The sequence below is a fragment of the Aethalodelphis obliquidens genome, unplaced genomic scaffold (assembly GCF_003676395.1).
Source record: "Aethalodelphis obliquidens isolate GAN/ISIS:26980383/991018 unplaced genomic scaffold, ASM367639v1 scaffold20, whole genome shotgun sequence".
In the NCBI taxonomy this organism is placed as follows: domain Eukaryota; kingdom Metazoa; phylum Chordata; class Mammalia; order Artiodactyla; family Delphinidae; genus Aethalodelphis; species Aethalodelphis obliquidens.
In genome coordinates, this window is record NW_020837964.1 from 28,379,923 (window position 1) to 28,401,717 (window position 21,795).

General features: G+C 46.8%; 1 protein-coding gene across 2 annotated transcripts in view; it reads left to right on the forward strand.

Annotated features, from left to right (window-relative positions):
• Nucleotides 1–21,795, forward strand: part of LOC113627302 (guanine nucleotide-binding protein G(o) subunit alpha) — a 161,236-nt gene that overhangs the window by 54,007 nt on the left and 85,434 nt on the right. The gene's annotated exons all lie outside the window — the stretch shown is intronic.

Below are 21,795 nucleotides of genomic sequence, written 5' to 3' on the forward strand. Positions count from 1 at the left end.
TCTCTCCCTCTCTCCCTCTCTCCCTCTCTCCCTCTCTCCCTCTCTCCATCTCTCCATCTCTCCTTCTCTCCCTCTCTCCCTCTCTCCCTCTTTCCCTCTCTCTCTCTCTCTCTCACACACACACACACCCCTGACTGCGCTGCCCAGAGCACACAGGCTGGGACTGGCCGTCCTGAGCAGATCGGAACCACCTGCGCCCTGCACCCTGCAGCCTCCCTGCCTTGGGTGCATGGTTTCCCTTACCTGGAATAACCCCCACCCACACGTCCCACATCTCTGCCTGTCATGCCCACCTTTCCTTCTAGGCCACAGAGTGTCATGGTTTTCCCGAAGCCGCACCTGATTCCTCCAGTCAGCTGTGCTTCCTCCTCCTCTGAACCCCTTTAGAACATGGGTGGTTTTTCTTTTCTCTTCAGGCATCTGACATTTTGCTGCTTTTTATTAAGGTTAGTTTTTTCCAGATCTTATCTCACATAGTGGATTATAAGCTTCTTGTGGACAGCCCTGTGTCTGAATTTGCAGGGCCTGGTAGAGCACCTTGCACATAATAGATACTTAGTGCATAACTGGACAATAGTGACTTGAACAGTGCTCCTCCAAAGCCCAACTCACATCCTCTTCCCTGAAATCCTATAAAAATAGGTACCCCTTTGTCTCCCTAGGGAAATAGGGGCTCCTTGAGCAGGGATGTGGTTAGTTCTTGAAAAGTACTGGCTGGATGTATGAATATTTGCAAACATTCTGCCCGAGATGGAGGATTAGACTCAGTGCTTTCTAAGGCAAAAATTGTTTAACCTGTATTGCTTCTTGATAATTAACCCCCGTGAAATGATACTTGGAATTGGAAATTAAATATCACATAAAGACAGAGCAATTGTGATATCGACTGTGCATTTTCACAAATACCTCTTGAAGATTGTGGCTCTCAGAAAGTCATTCATAAAGGTTTTTTTTCTTTTTCTTTTTTTTTATTGAAGTATAGTTGATTTACAATGTTGTGTTAACTACTGCTCTACAGAAAAGTGATTCAGTTATATATACATTTAAAAAATATTCTTTTCCATTATGGTTTATCATAAGATATTGAATATCGTTCTCTGTGCTGTACAGTAGAACCTTGTTGTTTATCCAGTCTGTGTATAAAAGCTTACATCTGCTAAACCCAGCATCCCACTCCATCCCTCCCCCAAGCCCCTCCCCCTTGGCAACCACCAGCCTGCTCTCTACGTCTGTTTCCGTTTCATAGATAGGATCATTTGTGTCATATTTTAGATTCCACAATTAAGTGATATCATATGGTATTTGTCTTTCTCTTTCTGACTTCACTTAGTATGATAATCTCTAGTTGCATCCATGTTTCTGCAAATGGCATTATTTCACTATATTTATGGCTGAGTAGTATTCCATTGTGTATATATATACCATGTCTTCTTTATCCATTCATCTGTCGATGGGCGTTTAGGTTGTTTCCATGTCTTGGCTATTGTGTATAGCACTGCTATGAATACAGGGGTGCATGTGTCTTTTTGAATTATAGTTTTGTCTGGATATATGCCCAGGAATGGGATTGCTGGATCATATGGTAATTCTATTTTTAGTTTTATGAGGAGCCTCCATACTGTTTTCCTTAGTGGCTGCACCAACTTACATTCCCACCAACAGTGTAGGAGGGTTCCCGTTCATAAAGGTTTGAAGTCTCTCTGTAGATGTCTCTGGGGATAAGGGGTTCTGAGGGAGATTTTGTCTGCATGTCTCACTTTTCAGTGCCTTTAACAAAACACAGACTGCTTTACTTTAACCGACACTGCTAAGAAGAACATGTACAATTCTTTGAAATGGTTCTTAGATAGTATAACATACCTGTGCCTTTTAATTGTAATGTCATTACAATGTTTAGAGAATATAGCATACAAAAGTTTCCACCCTTAACTGCTATTTCTGTTTTTCTGTGCTACTTTCCAGTCCTTGTCCATATGTAGCAAGGAAACTTCCATTTCTGCCGGAAATGAAATTGAAGTGCTGACGTGATCATATTATAGACAAACTTTGTGAGCACCTAGTATGTACAAAATCCTGTGCCGAGAGCGGTGGAGGATGCAAAAAAGAGTTTGTCCACTGAACAGATGTTTACTAGGTGCCTGCTCTGTGCCTGGAGCTGCTCTGGGTCTCGAGGTGCATTAGCAAATAGGGCAGAGCCCCAGCTCTCTGGGATAGGGAAGCAGACACCTAAAGAGATTTAAAAAAAAATGTATCAGGGCAGATGGGCTATGAAGAAAGATAAAGCCGAGTAAGAGGGATAGAAGGAGCTGCTATTCTAGGTGGGTGGTCAGGGACATCCCCTCCAAGGTAACTTTGAAGCAGAGATTTGAAAGAAGTCTGGGAATGAGGAAAGAGTTTTTTGGGAGAAAGAACATCTTTTTCTGCATTTCCTTTCACACTGAATGTGAGTGTGAGAGAAAGAGGAGTCGAGGGCGAATTCCAGGTTTTTGGCCTGAGTAACTGATAAGATGGAGATGCTGCTGAGCCCTAGAAGAGCACAGGAGGAACAGGTTTGGGCAGCAAAATCAGGAGTTTCGTTTGGTCGCATGAAGCTGGATAAGCCGCCTCCTAAGTTCGTGGCAGACACCGCCACGACGCTGTTCCCTGCTCAACCCAAATGTGGCCTCAACATCTCCTCAACACTTCAGAAACCCACACTTCGGAAGAAAGCTTTCACTTTCCTGCTATTGACAGAGAATCCAGTGAGTGTGCACTGGGGAGGGCAGTGCTGCGGAGGTGGCATGATCTGGGAAAGCTGCAAGGAGGAGAGAGAAGCTTGAAGTGAGCTTCCTGTCAGTTAGGGGGCTCTTGGTTGCAAGTGCCAGAAAACCCAAATCAAAATGGCTTAAACCATACCGGAAATTAGCAGCTCACATGTCAAGAAGGTATCAAGGAGATTAAGCAGTCCCGAGGTTGCCCAGTACAGCTGTCAGGGACCCAGGTCTTTGTCTTTTTTTTTTCCACCAGCCTCAGCACTTAGCTGGCTCCTCGCTGTCGCAGCTCCAGGCATCCTGGCTTCACACACCTAAGTCCAAGGGCATCCCAAGGAAGGAATTCTTGAAGAACTCAGAGGCCTGGGCAGTTAGAATAGGAAAGGCCACTGCTAATATTCCCCTGAGCAGTTGCACTTGTGCAGAAGTTAGACTGCCCTCAGCATAAGCCCTGTGTGGAGGTCAGGTGTAGCTGATGGCTCTTGGGTAGAAAGCAGAGCACAGAGGACAGTGTCTTCCCTTGGGAAACAAAACCGGAAACTGATCCTGATTCTTTGTCATTCCCACCTTCATTCAGGTTGTGTATTAGACCCTGTCGGCTGCAAATGATAGAAATCTTGCCCATATCGGCTTTAATAAAAAAGAAACTTGGCAGTACCCAGCACTGAAAAGTGTGGATCCAGAGGCTCCAAAGACACCCTCAGCACTTGCGTCTCTCTTCTTTGCCTTCCCCTCTCTTAACTTTGCTCTCAGATGGGCTCGCCTGTCAGGCCCACGGGATGTGGCCTTAGCCTCAGGCCATACATGCCTCAGCTTTGAATCCCCGTGGAAAGTGTGAGTTTCCTTACTGGATATCCCAGGAGAGGGCTTACTGATTCTCATTGCTTCTGACCGGCTTGCATTCCCATCCCTGAAACAATCACTGTGGCTCTGGGGAGTCCAGTGTGCCCAGACCCCACCTTAATGACGCTGAACAAGAGTCGGGGTGAGGGGGTGCGCCAAACTGCTGATGCTAGCAGAGAGGTGAAAGAACAGTTGGTAGTCCCAAGTCACGGATGTCCAACCCAAGGTTCTACCTCCAAGTCCAAGAACTATCCAACATATTTGTTTTTGTTTTTGTTTCGACATCCTCTTATGTGTTTTACAGTCTACAACAGGCTATCACAGACACCTCACTCAGTCCTCACAATAACTCTGTAAGGTGTCTGGGTGGGGATTATTCCACTTTACAGATGAGAGTCAGAGAAATTAAATGACTTATTCTGGATCCTCCAGGTAGTAGATAGCAGGTCTGGCCTTTGAACCCAGGTCTTCTGACCCCAAGTCCAATGTTCTAGCCTACTCAGCCAGCAAAATTGCCTGTTACATTTAAGACTCGCTGTGAATCTGCATGCGTATTTGACGAAAGAAGTTCTTAAAACTGCACAAATGAAATCAAGTTGAAGAGTCAGCTCAAGGAGTTACCATCAGTTGAAGGCTTGTGATATGTAAATGAAAAAATAAAGAATGTCATTAAGTTCAAGGGCATGTTTTAATAATAGTTAATTAACTTTTACAGAATAGCAAATATATTCCCCTTCTGCTGAGATGGGTCCTAGGAAGAAGGATTGTAATACCCCCAGGTGGTCAAGTACCAGTAGGATTTTCCTCACAGCCTCCTTCGTAAAGAAGAGCTTGCTGTGGATGAGTCTCCTCGCCCTCCCCAGCCTCGCCCTCCCCTGGCCAACACACAATCATTGTCAGCTGAGGGTCCTGCAGATCATGTGGCAGAATTCAGTCTGCCCCCAAGGTTGGCACACCAAGCTTTCCCCTGCAGGAGCCGATTCTGTACCAAGTGGGATTATCTGCCCACCCCCACCTCTCCCTGAACTCCAACTCCAGTCTGTCAGTCAGGCCGCCTTTTTCTCTGATGAACAGTTGGCTCCAGGGTGGATTCTGAAGCATCTTGTTAGATTTCGGGGTGTTTGGAAGTACTTTTTCTGGGGTCTTCGATGGAACTAGAAGGCTTCAGGCCGGAAGGCATCAGCTACAGTCTCCAATTCTCTGAGGCCCTGTTGTACAGACAAGTTAGACTTGTTCCCTACAGAAGGAGCAGTGGGCAGATAAATTACAAGGAGGACAAGAAATCATCTTCCCACCAGCAAAGTAGGGCCACGCTCAGAAGCATAGAGGGAATTCTCACCTCCGATGAGCTGATCAGGCCAGAAATGTGTTTATGATTCATTGAGAACATAAGTGAAGGTACAAGGTAATTATAGGCACTCTACCGTCTCCCCATTGGTTATTAGTCTCTGGATGACAGAGCAGTAGCAGGGCTGGTTGGGTACAGCCTCTGTGAACCCAGGTCTTCTGACTCCACGTTCCCCAGGTTGGCCCCAGATGCCAGGCTGCTGGAAGGACCCCCTCATATTGAGGTTCAGGGGAAGCAGTGAGTCCTGGGCTGTACTGGCAGCCTCAGCAGGCCGCTAGGCACAGGGAGAGCAGGGCCAGCCCAGGAGGGAGTCAGGGTGAGCTGGGTCTCGGAGCACCTTGGTAAGAGCACAAGCTGTGGAGTTAAACAGAAGCCCACACCTGCCACCTACTACCTGTGTAACCTTGAGCTAGCAAGTTCATCCCTCTAAGCCTCTACTTCCTCCTCTGTGACATGGAGATAACAATAGTACCTTCTTCAGAGAGTTGTTGTGAGGATGAAATGAGATGGTATGTGTAAAGCACTGAGCACGATGTTGACGCAGAGTAATTCCTCAGTGTGTTTGGGTAGTGAGGCCGTTGACCTCTTCCAACCCATGTCTGAGGTCTGAGTCCTACCCTGGGTCTCGGGGGTGTTGTCTCGGTACCAGCCCATTCCGAGGACCCGTGGCCTCACCGAGCCATCAGACCAGGAGCAGCTCATCCACATGCCGTCATCAGGGATACTCAGGCAGACTCCCAGATGCCCTCCCCACTTTTCTCCTGGCCCCATCATGCTGTACCTTCTCAGGAGCAGCTGGGTGGGCCCTGTGTTCACAGGGAGGGAGACACCCCACGGCTTTGCTGAGCTGCCCTCCCGCAGCTCACAGGGCCCATCTGGTGGGGGGAGCCCCTGTGGCCCCCGAAGAGGTGCTGTGCCAGAGCCGGGTTCTGAGGCTGCAGTGGGGCTTCTGGTGATGGGCTCACCTGCTTGCCTCACTTGCCTCATTCCAGGAGTTCAGCGGGGGAGTTGCTCTTGACTGACCTCTGAGTGTCCGACGAGATAGCAGCAGCAGCAGCTGTGTCTGGAGCCAAGTGTTGGAGCAGGGAACAGCGTCACCCCCCTTGGGGCCCCTCTAGCCTGGCCCAGATTTTGGCCAGCTCTCCCGAAAGACTCCCTCGAGGACCCTGGGTCTGGTGCCAGGACCCATCACCCCCACCCTCCCTCCATCTCACCCGCAGCAGTGTGTGACTCGTCTTATCACAGAGATTAGCGGGGAGGAAGCCTGCAAGTGGAGGCAGAAGGCCGAAGGTGAGCCCCAGCACTGGCCGCTTGCCCACTGGTAACCTTGAGCAAGTCACATGTCTTTTCCAAACTTGCTTCGTTGCCTGGAAGAAGAGGGGTAGAAGAGAACAGCTCCTTTCTCCTTAATAGGGGATGCATGAATGTCACCTAAGCTAACCATAAGGCAATGCTTAGCTGCTTGAGAAGATTTTAAAGAAAGTCAGAGGTGAATTTGAGAAATGAAGAGATTCTTTCTTTCCAGCCCAGTGGAGCAGATATTGGCCACTCTTTTCATCTATTTAGAGTGAAAGCAGGCACTCTCACTGGACCACCCTGCTAGTTTCAAGGCTGAAACTACAATTGTTGGGTCCCACTCAGGTTCGACCCCCAGCAGGAGGTCTGCACAGACATGGAAGGTCTCGGAGGCCTGGCTCTGACCTCGTGGGCTACATGCTTCTGTTCTCTTGTGGCAGCAGAGCTGAGGCATGCATAGGCGGCTGAGTGTGATGGGGGATCCAGCATTGAGCCTCTACCTCCTCCCCAGCCTGGGGGTGGGAGGGAGACGTCAAGTCTTCCTGGGATTGAGCTTCCAATTAAAAACGCAAAACAAAACAACCTTGTTGAAATTCTAACTAAAATTTGTATTAAATTCCATTATACAAAGGGGGAGATTTTAAAAATAATACTGTGTTCTCATTCGAGAACATGTATCTTTTCTTCAGATCTGGTTTTATATCCTTCAGTAAATTTTTTTTTTAAAATATAACATACCTAGTAAAAATACACAAATCCTAATGTACAGCTCGATGAATTTTCACAACATGAACACACCTGGATAGTCAACATGGCCTGCACTGATCTCTTTTTGTCATCACCCCTACTCTCCTGACTTCCAACAGCATAGATCCGTTTTGCCCATTTTTGTATTTTCTACAAATGGAGTCATTCAGTATGTACTCTTTTGTTTTTGTCTTTTACCTGACATTCAGGTTTATCCACACCGTTGGGTATAGATGTCGTTGTTTCTTTTCACTGCTGTATAGTATTACATTGCGTGACTAACCTCAGTTCTATTCATTTCTATTCACTTCTTCTCCAAGTGATGGGGGTGACTTCTGGCTTTGAGCTATCAGCAGTAGTGCTGCTAGGATCAGTTGTGTTCATAGCTTTTGGTGAACTTAAGCACACATTTCTCTTGGGTATGTACCTAGGAATAGAACTGGTGGGCAGTAAGATTTTTATAGTTTTCTTCACATAGGTTCTGTAAGTTTCTTGTATAATTTATCCCTAGATATTTATAATTTTGTTGTGGATAGGCTATTTTTTAATTTTCTCTTTTAGGTGTTTATTACTAGAAAAAATATTAATTTTTGAATATTTATCTTGGATCCAGCTACCTTACCAATTCTCTTATTAATTATAGTAGACTTTTTTTTTCTTTTTTTACAGTGGTCTCTTAGGTTTTCTGGATATCCAAATATCATCAAAAAGGTTATTTTCGCTCTTATTTTACAACACTGATACCGTTTTCTTGCTTTGCTACATTAGGTAGTAGTAGTAGGTCGTGATAAATAATAATGGTGATTACACTCATCCTTATCTCGTTCTAGATTTTAGTGAAAATGATTTTAGAATGTCCCTGTTTAAAATCATATTTGCTATTGAGTTTTGGTAAATAGTTTCTATTTTGTATAAGCGATTAGCTTCTATTCCTGGTTTTTAATGAGAAATGATCTAAATTTTACCAGGGACCTTTCCGGCATCTGTTAATGTGAGCATATGACCTTCCCATCTTTGTAGTTGTTATGGATAATGATGTTGAACTACTTCACATTTCTAGGATGAACAGGTTTAGTTGTAACATGTTTTTTTCTTTTGATACTTAGCTAGATTCAATTATGCAAATAATTTTTGCATCAATTTTAATAAATGAGAATGGTTTATAGTTTTCTTGTGCTATCTTCTTCATGTTTTAATAATTAAAGTTATAGTGGCTTCATAGCATTAATTGGGGAACTCTCCATCTTTTAGTATGATCTAGAATCCTTGAAGTGATGTTGGAATTATCTGTCGTTTAAAGGTTGGATAAAATTCATTGAATCTATCTGGCACAAAACACCTAGTGCCATTTTCGATAGTAGATCTTTGATCATCTTTGCAATTTTTCTATGGTAATTTGTTTTTGCAAATGTTCCTCTACCTCTTGGATCAATTTTAGTAATTTATGTTTGTCTATGGAATTATCAGGTTTTCAGGTTTGTGGCCATAGGGCTGCATGTGGTGTTCTTTTATGATTTTGCTTTTCTCTTCTGCAGCTGTGGTTGGGTCTTCTTTCTCATTTCTGATCTTTGTAAATTTGCTCTTTTCCTCTTAGTCTCATTAAAGTCTTATTTTACTTATTTTCAGTTTTTGTATTTATACTCTTCACTCTTCTACTATTTTTTAATCTTATTAATTCCAGCTTTTAACTTTATTAATTTGCAGTCATGTTCCTTTCATTTTGGTTTGTTCTTTTTGTAATCTTTTGGTAATCTCTTAAGAAGAGGGCTAAGTTTCTTTATTTTTCATATTCCTTCTTTAATCATAGAGCCTTTGAATTTCCTCTGAGCATGACTTTCGCTCTGCCCCATGAGAATTGGTATGAAGTAGTCTCTTTAACTGCCTTCTAGCTAGTTTGTCATTTCCCTTTTGATTTCCTCTTCAATCCTAGATTTATCTAGGAGCGGGCTTCTTAATTTCTAAGTCAATATTTTTCTTCTCACTTTTTTTAATTTCTGATTTTATTAATTGTGATTAGATATTGTGGTATATAAAAGCTCTCCTTTGTAAAATTTGTTAAGGTTTTATCTCTGCAACCCAACATGTAATCAGTTTATGTAAATGATCCAGTCCCTAAAAATAGTTTATTTTGTGTTCAAGGAATGTAAGGTCCTGCATATTTCTAGAAATTCAAATTATATTATTCATTTTCTCTGTTATCTTAATTAATACTTGCCTGTAAGATTTGTCCATTTCTGAAATAGCCATCTTTGAAATTTCACATCACTATTTTATTTATTCCATTTCTAATACTTGCTTTGTATATTTATCTTCTCTGGTGTCTAATGTGTACAAGTTTCTGATGGTTGTAACTTTTTCATAAAGTGTTCCTCTAATCATTACAAATATCTTCATCCTCTGCAGTAGTTTTCAACTAAAATTCTCCTTTATCTAATTAATTTTGGCACTCATGCTTTCCTTCTGTTTGCATTTGCCTGGTATCTATTTGTCTATGCATTTATTTTCAACATTTCTACATACCTTTATTTTAGTTAGATTCTAAAAAACATTGTGTACATGGGTTTTGTTTTCTGTTCTAATTGTTAATCCCAATCTGACATCTTCTTCATTAACTGATGTACTTGACTTTATTCCTTCCATATTATGGTATGTTTTTAATTTCCTTCCATCACTATTTTCATGTTTTTCTTTCCTCTTGTTTGTGCTGGTTTGATGTAGTTGCTTTGCATTTCCCTTGTCAGTTTGGAAGTTCTCTACTTTTCCATCTTATTAAAGGTTACATTCTTTCCCCCTTAATTCATAATCAAATACATATTGCTCTCTGATTATTTGAAAGCAAGATAACCCAAAATAACTGTTTCTCCCTCCAAGTTGCTCTGTTTCCTCTATACTTTTCTTTACTTCAGTGGGATGAGACCTTTAGAATTATTTTCCTGTCCCCTATTTAAGATGAGACCTTGGAAGAATTTTACTCCCTTCCTTTTCAACTCCTTGATTTTGTTAGGATAATTTAATATTTTTAGCTTTGGACTGTGGTTGGACTTTCCCTGATAATATGTCCTTTCTATTTTCAGAGTCCTTATTTATCAGTTCTGTTCCCAGAGAGTCCACCTTTCTCTGTTTAGATTTAGGAGAAAGGGGAGGGAGCAAGTGTGTGACATCCATATTTATCGTGCTTTCCTGACCTGTTCGGTACCCGCGCCCTTCCCCCCCCCCCCCCCCTGTTTGAATTTTTTGTTTTGGTGCATTTGTTGTTTGTTGCTTTAAGTGTTTTCCATAGATGGGACATGTGGGTGGTAAAACTGTGGATTCTTGCATATTGGCAAATATCTTTTCCCCTGATGGGCAAAAACGATGGGCAAAATACAAAGTATCAGTATTTGAGGGATTCGGTTCTCTTTTATGAGTGGTCTGTAGATGGTATTCTCCTCTCTTTTAGCCTGTAGTATTTCAGATGAGAAGTCCAGTATCAGTCTTTTTTTTTCTTTCTTTATAGGTTCTTTCTGTCTAGAAGCTTTTAGGGTTTTGTGTTCATCCTCAAAGTTGAGGAATTTTACCAGGATAACCTGTGTATATGTCCTTGCCACCCTTCCTGGAACTTTGTGGGCCCTTTCAATCTGCAGACTCGGGTCTTTTTTTGGAATTATCTTCTATTAGCTACTTGGAATTATCTTCTATTTGTTACTTAATTACTGGCTCTCCTCCATCAGTTCCCTTTCCTTCTTCTAGAACAACCAACATTCTCAAGTTAGATCCCCCTAGCCCTAGGTCTTTCCTCCAGGTCTTTTGTCTTTTCCCTCATGAATTCTGTCTCTCTATACTTTTGCTCTATACTTGGAGATGATTTTTCCTTTTGGTCTTCCAGACCACTAATTCACATTTCAACAGGGACTCACCTACTATAGTTGGGAAGACTTTTTTTTAATATGCAGGAAGTCTTTTATGTCTTTCCTGACTTGCTTTAGGGCCCATGTGATTTTCTGTTTGACTTGTCATTTGTTTCCTAGAACATGTGCACTGTTTATACTGACTGATCTTCTTCTGCTGGGACTTTGAAGCATGTTGTGAGTTTTTCGTTGCTTCTGGTTGTGGAGTCCAGAGTGGCAGGTCTCCACTGTGGAGTGGAGCTGCCCTCGCCCTCTGGGCTAGTGGTGTCAAGGTAGGTGAGCCACTGGTTTGCTCCTGGGATGTCTAGGAGGAGTTTTTTTCTCCCTGGCTTCCCCTTTCTCCTTCAGTCCCAGGGGCAGGGGAAATGCAGCCCACTTGTTCAGCTCCTTCTTGGCCTCCTGAGGTCCAGGGAGACCAAGGCCAACCAGGCAAAGCCAATTTCAAACTCCCCATCCCTCCTCCCCAGATTCCCACACACACACTGGGGTCCACAGGTCTCTCTTGGCCAGTCTCTTCCGGGTATCCGCAGCTTTTGATTCTTGCTCCAGAGCTCTCTGAAGCTGCTCTTCAAGTAAAAGGGAGAAATCCTCACACTAGTGTTTCACTCTTATCTCGCATATGTACCCCCGTCTACCCAGAGGCCTCGGCAACTCTCTGATTCAGGATGGGCAGATGGATTAGAGGTGCTAATCTCTTTCAGGTTGCTGTGTTCCCAGAATTCTTGTCATCCGCTCTCAGTTTCCAGTGGATCTGCTGAGACTGGATAACCCCCTACCCTTCCCTTCCTCTGGGCAGGCTATTATCGTGACTGGCACCCGGGACCCTAACATCCCCCCATGCCCTAAAGCCCCCTCCACTCTTTCATCTGCTTGAATCAGATTAGACACTGGACTGGATTCCAGAATCATGTGCTCCAGGGTCCCTTGCTGTGTGGGCTGGGCACTGCTGATGACCCCCAAGATGATTTGTGATGGTAACAAGGACCCGGAATTCTATAACATTGAATCCCATGATGGGAAAGTTCTTTTTTCAGTTCTCTTTCAGTTCCTCTTGAGTTTGGTGTTACTATGTCTTTGACACCTCTTTAACACTTATGAATCTCCCTTTTAGCAAAAAAGAGAGCAGGTATCACACTCAGAGTCTTCGGTAGGCAACAGTATTTGCCTTTAGCCGGGACAGGAAGGCTGACCGAGGAGGAGGTTTGGTGGGAAAATCAGTAGTTCAGTGACCAACCCATTTAGTCTGTAATGCCTAGTGCATATCTAAGTGGAGATGTTGAGTAGGCAATCCAAGGTCTGAGCCTGGGTCACTCCAGTGTTTAGAGATTGGATTCCTTCCTCCTTGCCAACCCATGCATAGGTACCTTTCCTGCTGGTTGGCTAAGTGCCTTTGCATTGGCTAGCTCAAGAGGTTTGCTTCCCATCACTTCTGGGCCACTTCTTGGCAGCCGAGGCCACGTGATTGTCATTAGTGTTCCCTGTGTCTGACCAAGCAGCACTTAAGTGCAGACGTGGCCTGTGGCCAAACTTCCAGCTGTGCAGAGACTTTTGGTTGGCTCTGCTTCTTGTCAGATCCATGGGGTGTGTCACATCCTCCAATGAGGCTGCATTAAAAGATGGAAGCAAACTGGATCTGTTTCATAAGTTAGAACATGGTTCCCACTAAATCCTCCAGTTTCATTGGACCTGTCAAATTCCTGGCCATATTTGTTACTATTATTCCCACCCATATTTATTAGAATAACAAAAACAAGAACAAAAATCTGCCATTAGTTTAGTACTTTTCCTTCCTACCAACATGCTGGAAACATTTAGTCTAACGGGAACATGGCTAATGCCACTAACTGGCTCTTTGAAGGGGTCACAGTGCCAACAGGGCCAGCAGGCAGTAGACTGAGGGCTGCAGATCAGTGGGGCCAGTGGATCACTGGAGAGCACTGGCCTGCCCATAGCAGGCAGCCAAACTCAGGTCCTACCTGAGAAGGCAGATTAGAATGTCCGATTTTTTCAGGAGAAGCCAGAAATTAGTATCCCTTTGTGAGAATTCTCCTGATTTATAAATGTTTGCTCCAATGAAAAAAAAGCTAAACAAAAACGAAACCGCTGCAGGCCAAACAAAACACATCTCTCTCTGGCCCAACTCCAGGCTGCAGATGGCTAGTATGAAGCCTGTGCTCTGGGACGGTGGGCCAGACAGTCGCTTTGTTTGTCATACCTCCCCCATTACTGTGAAACGGGGCCACTACCAGGGCTGTTGGGATGGAGGTTATGAAGGGGACCCTGCTTCCACCTGCAGTTCTGCTGCTAACCGGCTCTGAGACTTTAGCCAAGCAGTATGTTAACCTCCCTAAGCCTCAGTTTCCTTATCTATAAAATGGGGATAACTGTGTTCCTTATCCCTGAGATCTTGTTGTGAGGATTAAATGAGATAATATACAGAGATGCCTAGCACAAAGTTAGTGTTTAATCAGTAGGAACTGTTATTATTGTTCAAGTAATATCTGTGAAAATGCTTGGAAAACCCAAAAGGGAGTGTTGGGTACTTGTCACTGTTCTGGGTAGTGGCACACTAGCCGGCTCAGAAAGCCCCTTGCCGTGTCTCTACAGCAGAGGGAGGCAGCAGGGCCAGCCTGAGAATGGCCTGTCCAGCCCCCTCCCCTTTATTTTGCTCAGGGACATGATGGTAATGATAATATTCCTGAAGTCCTGAGACTTGCTGTCTAGGAAGGCCCAGCTCCACATCCCCACAGCTTCCCTGGAACTGGTGTCAGAGGCTCGCTGCCCTCCACACTCTGGCCCTGACACACTCGTAGCCTCTGAGCAGCCCCTCCTGCCATAGGGTCAGGGGGTGCTGAGGACACAGAGGGAGAATTTCTGTCATCTCTTTTGGGAGAAATGAGGGATTGGGGCAGGATGTGGTGAAGGTTTAGTCTGAAGCTGCGCAGAGGAGCCCTGTGCAGCCCTGGACTCCACAGCCCTGTTGGCGCTTCTCCTTTGGATGTGGACATCGCAGTCTAGGCCGCTCCTGCACAGGGCACTTTGTTCTTTGTGAAAAGTGCCACCAGGCACACATGCTTGACTTCAGATGGTCCATGATCTGAGCCTCAGAGCACAGTGACGGTGACGGGCTTGAAACAACAGACCCCACACTGGGAAGCAGGATATTTGCTTACACATTCTTGCATGATCAGCCAAAGAGCCCCAGGGACGTTTTGTGATCCGTGTGAGCTGGCCAGTCCGTGTTGGAGCTGGGGATGGTGGAGCCGGTGCAAGAGGAACAGCCTGGCTTCCGAGGGCGCGGGCAGCACCACCCTCGGGCACTGCAGCCATCGCACCAAAATAGGACTTGGTACGCCGTCAGCCTCACACATGGTGGGAATGCTGCCTCCTTGTAGCGGGGCGTGATCTGCTTCAAAGAGGCAAAGGCTGTGCCTTGCACTGAGTAGATGTTGGCGAAGTGTTCATTGAACTGAAGTCCATTCTTGGGAGCCCCTGTTTGTGTCCATATTCGATGCTGGAAAACCATGTGTGTTCTCTTCCCCTTCCCACCATCCTTCCCGGGCTCTAGCCATCCCTGCACCTAGACCACGCTGATCATCCTGCATGTTGGAGCTTAAAGCGCATTTGATGTGGAAGTGTCTTAGAACAGCTGTCTCAGCAGTTGGCAATGGTGCTAATAAGCAAAAGTGAATTTGGTGGGGACACACAGTGTCGGGGTCTTCCAGGACAGGCCCCATTCATTCATTCATTGTTTACTCCTTCAGCAACCATGGGTTTGGCTCTGGGGCAGGAGGAGGAATCTGAGCTGGATTCTGCCTTCAAGGGGCTTTCCGTCCAGCGAGAGGGCTGAGACGCATCCTGAGGAATAGGAATATCAGGTAGAGAGCGGTGAGTGGAGCAGAGGCAGTGCTGTGAAGGTCAGCAGAAGGGGCAGAGCAGGGCATTCATTTGATGAGGATTAAGCTGTGACACTGGAAAGGTATTAAAGACTTACCGATTAAGGGGCCGGTGTGGTAATAGCAACCTCCTGATTGTTGGGACCGCTTCCTAATGCCTTTCCCCTCCTTTGCAGTTGGTCAGAAGTCTTGCCCCTCGCCAGCCCGATCTCCTTCCTCCAAATGTGCTTGATATCATCAGTATTCCTTGGAAATTGTGGTCTGCGCACTGTCCGTACAGTAGTTAGGAGCTTGGGCTCTTGGGAATACCCGTGTTTACTTGCTGCCTGACCTTGAGAAAGTGCATTAAAACCTCTCTGTGAGCCAGTTTCCTCATCTTTAAGATGGAGCTGGCACTCACACTCACATAGCTGCGCTGAGCTGGATGCCAGGAGCTGAGGTCCCAGGGGCGTTGGGAGGATTGAATGCATGAATGTCCAGCCCTGGGCACAGTGCTGGCAACTATGGGGTCAACAGGTGCTGGCCATCCTTACTCTTCCCTAGGACCCAGCTCTCCTTGCTCCTCGTGTGGCTGAGCGGTATGCATTCGAGCAGACTTGGATGATAGGCATTTTGTGTTTTTTTTGTCTTTACCTGAAATCCCAATGAGGAGAGCCTGACCAAGTGGACAGATTCTCAGGATGGCAGCTGGAGAGGCGCCTCCGTGAACTGCTTGATTTCCATGTGAGCCGATTTCAGACTTGATTCACATTTGAAATCCCTCCGCTGCCAGCTACTGGACCAGGAGCAGGTCTGCTCCTCAGCAGCGGCTCGGAGTTCATGATGAGGGACCAGACTCTACTTAGCCTCCTGCTGGCCTCACAGACGAGCAGCAGAACCACCAACTGAGCCCCGATTCCATGACCCGCCAGCCCCGGCCATCACAAAGACAGGCCGAGAGGCCGCAGCTGGGCTGTCAGCGGCCTCCGCACCACCTTCAGCCCTAGTGGATGCTCTTGGCCTCAAGAGCAGGACACGCTACCCCAACTCCAACATCCCTGGAAAGGAGAGTGGATGTGGAAGCCCGCAAAGTGATTTTTGTGGACTCTCTGTTTGGGGTCGTGATCATACTTATAGTGGTTATGAATGAGGAGCTTGCATCTGCCTGAGAAAGTCTGGGATGGGAAACCCGGGAGGCCACGGCGGGGCTATTTAAATCCACCACACGGAGACTGGCATCCTTTCTGGGCCACATGCACTGCCGGGGAAGGAAGGCTGGCTAGGCTGGACTCTGCTGCATGTTTCTGTGACTGTATTTCTCTCAGTCTGGCAAGACATGCCCTCACCTGGAATTCTCCCTCACTTTCTTTCAAAGACTCAACAAACGGGTGACACGGGGAACCAGAAGAATGCGGCTTACATGGTACCGTCGGAGAGGTTCAGGGGCCTGAGTGCAGACGTGGCCCCTTTGTCTGGCAGAGCTGGCGTGGCAACTGACCACTGCCATTCAGTCTGGGGGAGACGAGCGTTACTCTGGAGAGGAATGTGGATGCAGACTTGCTTTTGGCAGACTTCATCACAAGCATTTCCCCGGAGGGCATGAGAAATGTGATTTCCCCAAGGAACCCTGCCCTGTCTCAGTGACCTGTACCTTTTGCCTTGAACTCTGTCCTCGGCAGGACAGAGTTTGAGAACAAATGTTTGAGAACAAATGTTCACCTAGAACGGTCCACCATCTGGGGCAGTGCTTGGGAGGCTCTGTGGGAAATCCTGAAGCTGCCCCCTGCGTGCGTGCCCAGCAGCCTAAACCAGGGAACGGGGGATTCTTTTCATGCCCCTTTGTCTCTGCCAGTTGGTGGTGGTGTTTTGGTGTCCTTCCTGCTCAATCACTGGTAGGAAGGGAAAGCAAAACAAGTCCTCATTTTAAAAGAACAGGAAGAGACAAACCAAGAGCCTGTGATAAGTGTTTTCCAGGCTGCCCGCATCTGTAATCGAGAAGGGAAGCAAGGAGAGTGAAGTTCCCGATTTGGGGGGCGGGGAGGGGTGTTGAGGGGCAGCAGAGAGTGCTTTGGGAGTCGCTGGTCCCTGGAACGTGTATAAGAGAAAGTGATCTCCAGCTTGACTTGGTCACTGTGAAGTAGGGCTGGAGCAGGGGCTTTCCTGAAGTACTGTAGCCCTCGAGCCCTCAGGACTTACACAGTACCAGTTGTGTGCAGTAACTGCACCGTCTTTCACATCAGCAAGTCTTTGTGGCTAGTCCAGTGTCCTGCTGCCATCCTTCCAAACAAAATCCCAAGGGCTGTGCAGTGTATCTGTAGTCATTAAAATTCCTGGTTGCTGAGAACAGAAACCTGCCTCAGAGTGACTGAAGCACAGAAGGAAACACGTTGGCTCATGTAACCGAGTAGCCTAGGAATATACTAGCATCAGGCATAGCTGGATCCAGGTGTGTGCTGCACTGACTGGCCAGGTGTGGATCAGGGACTCACCTCTGGAACTTAGGCTAGGGATAGGGAGATGCCCCAAAGTGGGAGGGAAGGATGGTTCTCCAAAGGAAGGGAGAATAGGAACTGGGCAAGCAAAAACAGCAGATACTACTCCAGCCCTCATTTGCTGTTTACAAAGCTCATCATCCCTCATAGGCGTATTCCGCAGTGAGTCACCACTGCACCCCGCAGAGAGTGGTGAGGGAGCCAGGAAGAACCCAGAGAGGAGCCCTCCCACAAACTGTCTGAGTCCCACCTGGTCTGCTTAGATGACAGAGCCTTTTGGACTTGTCAATCTGGGGTCAGAAAGGGAGATGTTTTAGGTGGCTCACGTTGGTGACTTTCTGTTCTGTGAGCTGTCTGCCAGCAATAGCAGGCTCTAGTGGTCTTTGCTCTGTTTCCTGGGGTTCATGAGAACATACCCAGGGGCTAATGAGCAGGGTCATAAATAATGAACAAACATACTGGAGGCAGGAAGCGTTGTTTTCCCAAGGATTGAACAAGAGGAGCAAAGCGCTGCGGGCTCACTCATGCTTTCTCCACAAAATAGAATCAAAAAGCTGTGCAAACTGCCCCCTGGTGTATAATATTATCCATATATTAAACATAACGCACTAATAAGAATACTTCATTTCATTATGTCAGTGGAGGAAGAAAGGGCAATCTAGCAGCTGCCCTAATCGGGCAGATGGGAAACCAGAAATGTTACTTAGATTCAGTCAGGAAAATCGACATTGAACCAATTTGCCTCACCGGCTTTTACTGTGTTTAACGAAAGCTCACGTCTTTATATAAGGCATCGTAAAACGGGCTCGGGAGCCATAAAGCTCTCTGTCGTGTCTTTGCAACACAACCAATGACTTTAACAGTTGGATTTCAAAAAACAGCTTTGTATTTTCCCAGAAGTGACAGGAGTGGGCAATATGAGGTGTCTGCATGTCCTCACCCTTCGAAAACCTACGAGAAGCAGGATGTTAGGGTTAAGGGGGAGGGGGTTTGCGGGTGGACCGGTGCTGGTAAGGTGGGGGGGATCCTGGTAAACCCCTAAGGAAAAGGCCACAGATCCTGGGACTTCAGGCAGGAGGCTGTTCAGCGCCCTTGGTGGACGTGGGATCAGCAGCCAGGGATGTGACGTGCTGTCGGGCCGGGGAGGGACCCATGTTTCCAGGCTCACAATTTAAAAGCTGCCTACCTTTGCAGAAGCGAGTCATGTGTGGAACCACCATTTTAGAGCTGATGAGATCCTGAGCAATCACCTGTTTTGTTCAGCTGTTCAACCAGCATTTATTGATCCTTCACTGTGTGCCCGGCACTGCTTAGGGTGCTGTGGTCAGTGAGACAGACGGGGGCCCTGCCCTCACGGAGCTCATCGGTATGTGGGGAAACAGATAAGATACACGTAACTCTATATTTATATTAGGTGGTGATAACTGTTTTGAAGGAAAAACAGTATACAAGTAAATACATATATTTATGTCAGGCGGTGATAACTCTTTTGAAGGAAAATAAAGCAAGATAAAGACAGGGGATGATGGAGGGCCTCTTTTAGCCAGAGTGGTCTGAGGAGGTGACATCTGAGCAGACCTTGAATTCAGTGAGGGATGCAGGCCTCTATTTCAGATCTCCTCAATCCTTGGTCTGCCAAGAGCTCCTTTGATTGCTTGCCCCCATGTTTTGTGATGTGTTATACCCCAAAAAGACGTAAAGATGACCACAGAGCTTGGTTAAGCTGAGTGAAGCAGGGTGACCACAGGGAGCTGACACAGCCCAGGCCCGAAGCTGGCACCTGATCCGTCCAAGAGGCTGGGCAAAACACACAGGAAATGAATCCAAAGTCCCAGTGACTCACTGCAGCTGCTCGGTGGCAGAGACAAGGCCAGACCCCAGGTCTCCTGAGTGACAAAACGGGTAGAAGCTGCCACAGGAAATGCCAGTATTTTTCTCAAAACACTAGCATGGGAAGAGCCAGTGGCTGAAATCTGAGGGTGGATTAGGAGGCCGAGGGTATCCTCACAGGAGGCTGGCAGAGCTGCCTCGAAGTATTTCCTCAAACCCCAAGGTGGAGCCCCAGGCCAGGGCCAGTGCTGCTGACCTAAGAAGGGCTGGCCAGAGGCCCCGGCTCTCGGGGACCTTTTCCTGCCCACTTCACTTGGGATTCCAGTGCTTGTCAATGGCCAAACTGCATAAGAACCTAGGTCTTCTGTCTCCAAGTCCAAGGCATGATGTCTCTAATCCAAGGCTGGGGTCCCAGGGATCAGACCACGCACCCTACTGAGAAGAGAAAAAGGAGCAGAGCCTGAGAAGGCAGTGCTCAGAGCATCATGCCCCCGTGGAATGAGAGCCGGCGTGCGCCCACCCCCCAGCACTGGGAGTCTTGAGAAAGGGCAAGGTCCACATTGTTTTCCAGATAATGGCAGCAGAGGCTGTGTACTGGAATCACAACAAGTCCTGGCCTTGCCCCTGGCTCCATCTGGTGACAGTTGGCAGCTGACATCTTTGCTTCTGGCCTGAGTTTCCCCTCATTAAAAATGCCATCTTTATAACAGATTTCTGCAAGTCACTGTCAATAGGACATACCCCTTGTTTTGTACCAGTCATTCCCCTGGGGGATTGGTCTGCCTGACACTATTCTTTTTAAATACCCTCCTGTTCTATATTATTCTACATCAGAATATCAGGTTCTAAATATAGTATGAATCACTAAGGGATCTTATTTTTTAAATTACTTTTCTCATACCATACAACTTCACCCCACAATTTAACAGCTGGGTTTCAAATCGAGTCTTTCATGTCTTCTTTTCAAATAGCCGAAAGATCCCATTTGTGCCCATGTGCTTCACTCTAGCCCGGCCTGTGAGGCAGGAGAGTCGTCCAGCTTCTGGCTTGTTCTGTGCAGGTTTCGTAGCTTTTTGCCTTCACTGGGTGGAGTAGGCTCTTAGTTGAAGCTGGGAAGAGCTCCCATCCACAAGCAACCCGAATGTCCACTGGTAGGGGTTTGGCTGCATGACTCAGGGCCCATTCAGATGATGGGACCCCGAACAGCTGGTGACAACTCCTGGGTGACACAGAGCCACACAGTGTGATTCCGTCTCTGGAGAAACAATATGGACTCGCAGGTGAAAGAACTGAAATTTACACCAGCATGAGGATGGTGCTTCCCTCTAGGTGACAGGATGATGGCTGATTTTTTTTTCTTCTTCTTTTTCTTTTTTCCTTAGCTGTGTGAGTTGGAATCTATGAGTGTTCCAAGAATAGTCCTTTCAGGCAGGGCTGGAGAAATCAGGGAAAGAGGAGGGAAAGCTGCTATTTTAGAGTGATCCGTGCTTAGAGCAGAACTGTTGGAAGTCAAGATGGTTCAGGGTGGTACACAGATGAACTTTTTTTTTATTTTAATAGGTGACTGTATAATGTGTATTAAGAAAAAATATAAGTAGTGCACTAGTCCTATGTGATCAAGTCCCCGCTGCTCTCTCTGACCTCATCCCCTCCACTCTCCTGGTTATTTACTCCATTCCAGCCCAGCTGGCTTCTCACCATCCTTCTCACACACAAGGTGCCCCAGGACCTTTGCACGAGCTGTTCTTTGTGCCTGAAATGCTCTTCCTCACATATAGCCAAGATCCACTCCATCTCATCATTCAGGTCTCAGCTTCACATGTCACCTGCTTTTCAGGCTCCTAACTCTACACCCCCTTTTTGTGTTTATTACTGTATGATTATTTGCTTGTTTGTTTACTAGACTGTGCATCCCTTGAAATCAGGGCTATGTCTGTTCTGTTCCCCACTGCCTCCTGGGTGCTATATGAATGGCACCTGGCATGTAGTGGTCATCTTCGTGGGTGAGAGGAGGAGGAAGCCATCGATGGGGATTGGAGGCAGTAATCTTGAGGACGGCTCCAGCTCTGCCAGTCAAGGAAACAGCCTTTATGCCTAGAAAAGAGCAAAGCTTCTGACCTCTCAACAGGGGCCTCCAGGTCTCAGTCCCTCTGCTCGCTTGGGACTCTGGGAAATCAGAAACAAGGGCCCAGCATGATTACTTAGTAAGACACCTGCAGCTGGTGGTCTCTGAGCCAGCCATTCAAAACATAGGTACCCTCTGGCCCCCAGCCTCTCACTCATTTAGGTCAAGGCACTGCTGCACTGGGTGCGCGGGGGACCCGTGGCCTGGGAGACAAGGCGAGTGGTCTAGCCCGGCTTTGGCACTGATTAGTCTGTGATTAGTCTGTGACTTTAATACTAGGGACTGGCAGTTATCGGGCCCAGCTGTGTGCCATGCCCTCCCCACTCATTCTTTAATACTGCAGAGAGCCCTGTGAGGGACCATCATTATCCCTGTTTTCTAGAGGAGAGACCTGGGCCCAGGAAGGTTAACGTGGCCGTGGTCCACACGGTTAGTGAGTAGGAGAGTCAGGGTGTATCTGGCTCCTAATAGGTATTCAGTGTCCGTTTGTAGAATGAACTAAGTGGATGAATAGCGTCCCCTAGGGGATTTGGGCTGCTGCGGGGGTGGCAGTGCCCACCTCTCACCAACCCCCTGTCCCTGCCCACACAGTGCCCTCTGGA